Source organism: Triticum dicoccoides, chromosome 7A (genome assembly GCF_002162155.2).
Source record: "Triticum dicoccoides isolate Atlit2015 ecotype Zavitan chromosome 7A, WEW_v2.0, whole genome shotgun sequence".
Classification (NCBI taxonomy): Eukaryota; Viridiplantae; Streptophyta; class Magnoliopsida; order Poales; family Poaceae; genus Triticum; species Triticum dicoccoides.
Window position 1 is genome coordinate 160,579,580 of NC_041392.1, and position 4,997 is coordinate 160,584,576.

The 4,997-nt window shown below is 45.2% G+C and overlaps 1 pseudogene; it reads left to right on the forward strand.

The window, feature by feature from the left end:
* Positions 1–3,111: 3,111 nt before the first annotated feature.
* On the forward strand, positions 3,112–4,406 carry LOC119331449 (annotated as a pseudogene).
* The last annotated feature ends 591 nt before the right edge of the window (positions 4,407–4,997 follow it).

Sequence of the window (4,997 nt, forward strand, 5' to 3'; positions counted from 1 at the left end):
GCACGCAGTTCCACTTGAGCTAGCTAAGTCCACATGTATATTTGATTTGCATGCTATAGGATATGCAAGACCCAATAGTTTACATGAACTCACTTGTACGTTCATGTTGCACAAATTTGATCATTCGAGAGGAGAATTAACTATTTTTTCCCGGAAAAAATACACACTCTGTTCCGAAATATAAGATGTTTTGTCAATTCGATTTAAACTGGCAAAACCACTTATACTTGGAAACAGATGTAGTACTAATTAACTTACTGTAAACAATAGTAGTTGTCCTACAGCACAAGTCACACAATTTGTTGTACAAATATGATTATTTTAAAATTTCTCGTTGGACCAAAAGATTTTCAAAGAATAAGTAGACAAAACATGATCTCTAGACGACGGGTGCAAGCAAGTTAGACGTGCGAGCGAGCGAGTGACGGACGTGACGAGTCATGGGCCAGCCATGTCCGGGCGCAAGCCCAAGGACATTGCACCACTCATTTACGAGGCACCCTTGAGAAAAATCTGGAAGGTGTGGGAAGGTATCAAGGACAATGCTTGGATTTTAAAGATAAGGCCGGACACTGTGGTATCCAGTGGCGGAGTCAGGAAATGTGGATTAGGAGGGCCAAGTGCCGTCAAAGTAGGTTAAGGAGGGCCAAAGCATAGGAAAATAGACTTTTAGCATCAAAATATTGCTAATTATGCACTGTTCATCAGTGAATTAGCAGCAAATTCCCAATGTCAGGGGGGGCCAGGGCCCCTGCTAGTCCCCCTGTCTCCGCCACTGGTGGTATCCATCAACCAAATAAGGGAATTCTTTATCCTTTGGATGCTTGTGCATGACGTCAATCCTGCCGAGCACACCAAGGACGACATCATATGGAAGCACACGACTAATGGGCAATACTCGGCCGCCTCCGCATATAAGGCGCAATTCTTGGGCATGGTTAACTCTCCCATGGAGCAAATGGCGTGGAAGGCTTAGGCACCGTCAAAGGTCAAGTTCTTTGCTTCGCTTGCTTTACAAGACCGGATTTGGTTGGCGGGTAGCTTGGACAAGAGCAGGATGCAAAACTGTGGTCGTTGCCTTCTCTGTGGGAGGGAGCAAGAAACAGTGGCTCACCTTTTCTTCAAGGGCCGCTACACCATCAGGCTTTGGATATTTGTCATCGAAAAGCTGAGTCTGGACCATATCGATGCTTCTACTTGGCACTTAGAAGCCTCGGTCATGGATTGATGGGCGAACAGGACCAACTTGGGCAACCCCAGCAGGAAGGCGATGGCCTCTCTCACAATGCACGTTTCATGGACCATCTAGAACGGAGAGGAATGCACGAGTCTTCCATCACATGAGCGCGCCGCCGCCGATCCTACTCAACAACATTCTTACCTAGGCTAGACATTGGGTTAAGGCGGGAGCTAAGAAGCTAGGGGACATTTTAGTACGTGAGTAATTGTCATGTGACATGTTACGGTGGGTTGTAAACAAACAAACTCTATTTCTCTCTTAATTAATTGATGAGGCAAATATTTTGTCACCGTTATAAAAAAATGTCCACGCGCCTGGGCGTTGTAGGAACAAACTGACGCTTAACATGCTGAATAGGAGGTCACCTGACGACTTCTACGAATTCAGAGTGGATCCTCCATAGAAGGCTTCGAATTAATTAGGCCAGGCCCATTAACAATTCAAATCTGGCTAGCCCATCACACGTGCATTTGTGCTTGTGATGTCCTCCGTGCCTCCGTTCTATATTATATATTAGTACATCTATTTGGGCAACAATTAATATAAGACAGAGGGAGTAGCTTTCAAGTGTCCAGACTAGATATCCTAAAAAGAGTGTCCAAACTATTTAGATTGGTCAACTCAAAATAAAATCACTTAGAATTTTCATTAAAATTATATCAGTTCTGCAATTGTATACTAAATAGTCCCTCCGTTTACAAATATAAGATGTTCTAACTTTTTTGTGAATTGAATGTACATAGACACATTTTGGTGTGTTTGTTTACTCATTTCCGTCTATATATAGTTCATATTGAAATATCTAAAACATATTATATTTGTTAATTGAGGGAGCATTTACTAAAAATAACGATGAAAGTGGTATCTTGGAGACTATGTCCATATTTTAGAACGACATCAAGCTGTAGTTAACTCAGTATATATGAAAAATTAACAATTGAAAATTAGTGGAGTAAAAATACTCCACTAAGTTTTACTCGGCCAAATACTCCTCTATGTTTTAGGGATCAGCTAGAGTTGCTCTAACGGATATAACAAATCCGGTAGGTGCGGTTTAGAGGAGTAAAACGGAATGTTCACTACTGTGCTTTTTGACGAGATGCTCTAAACCTCTGACTATCCGCGAATCGTCGCTAAAACCATCCCATTTTTGCCGCCAAAACACATTCCTTGAAATGGCACACTTTTTTTTTGAAGGAAAGAAGGGCTTCGCACCCCTCCGATTTTCATTACTGAAAACCATAACATTCAAAGCTACACGGACAAACTAAAAAGAATAGAAAAAAGGACAAACGGCAATGAAGCTACTCCCAGCTCAGGCTGGGATAGGGGCACACGAAGTGAGAACGCATCATACAGGGGGCTATAGTTGGCGTGCCTTAGCGTACGAACTAGGAGCTTTCGACTTTGAAGCAACAAGTCACCCTTGGAAATTCTGTAGAGATAATATTTGATATACAGCCTGCCCAAACTAATCATCCTTGGAGCACATGGCGCCACAGAAGGTTATTCCCTTGGTGCATATTGTATCCTCTGGCAGTTTATGGGATAATTGCCTTCCCCTGAAACTTGTTCTTCGTGATAGATTCATGGCATGTTACGCTGGACGCCAATCATGGACGATTGAACGGCCTCGGCGACATCTATTTCCTTCTCCATTTTTTGTGCTTTGACTTGTCCGTTTAGCCACGTCTGAATCAGTTGATAACTGAGGCGGTTGTATTGAGACGGTAGTTAGCACATGCATCTGCACATAGATAACAGGTTGTCACACGTCGACATGCACCCAAGACTACGTAACCGGCCGGCCGGCATATGTATAAATACAAGGATTTTGAGAACATATACACATCATCCGTCCATTACCTCGACATAGATTGCTAGTACTGAAACATTCTTGTCCGTAGCCACTTAATTGGAGCTTAATTTGATCGTGCAATTGGTTAAGGTCCATGGCGATCAGGTCTTTGCTGCTCCCTCTGGCCCTGCTGGCTCTCGCAGCTAGCTCGGCGGCGGTGCCTAACCTAGAGATCGGCTTCTATAGCAAGACATGCCCAGACGCCGAGAAAATCGTCCGCGAGGAAATGATCAAGATCATCGCTGCCGCGCCCAGCCTCGCTGGTCCGCTCCTCCGTCTCCATTTCCACGACTGTTTTGTCAGGGTACGTTACTTTGCCTGTTCTCGTATTACTGCTGCTATTGATCATGAATTGCATGCTTACATGCAACGTAAATTAAATTGCAGGGTTGTGACGCATCTGTCCTCCTCGAATCCACCGAAGGCAACGTGGCGGAGAAGGACGCCAAGCCGAACAAGAGCCTGCGAGGGTTTGGCTCGGTGGAGCAGGTGAAGGCCAAGCTCGAGGCTGCGTGCCCGGGCATCGTCTCCTGCGCCGATGTGCTCACCCTCATGTCCCGCGACGCCGTCGTGCTGGCCATGGGCCCCTTCTGGCCAGTGGCGTTGGGAAGGAGAGACGGAAGGGTGTCCAGTGCCACGGAGGCCAGCAAAGAGCTGCCCCAGCCTCCGGCGACGTCCCTCTGCTCGCCAAGATCTTTGCCTCCAAGGGCCTGGACCTCAAGGACCTCGTCGTGTTCTCCGGCGCCCACACGCTCGGCACGGCGCACTGCCCGTCATTCGCTGACCGGCTCTACAACAGCACCGGCGAGAACGATGCCTATGGCGTCGTCGACCCGTCTCTGGACAGCGAGTACGCCGACAAGCTAAGGCTCAAGTGCAAGAGCGTTGATGACCGTACTATGCTGTCGGAGATGGACCCTGGGAGCTTCAAGACCTTCGACACCAGCTACTACCGCCACGTCGCCAAGCGGAGGGGCCTCTTCCGCTCCGATGCCGCGCTCCTCTTCGACAACACCACCAGGGACTACGTCCAGCGCATCGCCACCGGCAAGTTCGACGGCGAGTTCTTTAAGGACTTCAGCGCGTCCATGATCAAGATGGGCGACGTGGGTGTGCTCACCGGAGCCGAGGGAGAGATCAGGAAGAAGTGCTACGCCCCCAACTAGCGTCTGTTGATTTTTAGTTAGTTAGTTGTTATAACTGCACTGCATCTCTGTCTGATATTATCTACTGTAGTGTGATGTATTATTGTCAGTGGTATTTAGTAAATTATTTCGTCGCCAAGCTCCATGGTCTTAGCTACGTACATGCTACACAAATGCATGTATGGCAGTATTGTTTTCTTGTGTCATTGTGTGCTGTGCACATAAACCTAGCTAACTGATCAAGGATAGCAAGTCATCTTTAGCGGAATGAAAAGATATAAGTCAACTTAGGATAGTACTCCCTCTGTAAATTTAAATGCTCTTATATTTCTTTACGGAGGGAGTAAGTCAATCACTGTTTTGGAGTTCAAGGTTGAGTCTTAAACATAGTGGTAAGTTGAAAGCTGTACAGTGGACTTATCTCTAATGAAAATATAATCCTTATAAAAAATGAACCTTGCCTGAGAAAACAAATGAGTATAATCCAATTTAATTTGGAAACACTAGTGTGTTTTCCTAAGTCTATACATGGCGCTGTTTAATTAAAGAAAGTTCTTATTCTATGTAAGTACGTCACGGTGTAAGGCCTCCTTTAGTTTTACATGAATTTTGTAAGAATTTTGTAGGATAGGATTTCTATAGAAAACATTTCCTTTTGAGTCATTTGCTTTGTATGGATGAATTCCTATTCGTATGTAAAATTGGTTTCTATTCAAAGGAAAAAAATAGCTAGGACCTAATGAAAATTTTTCAT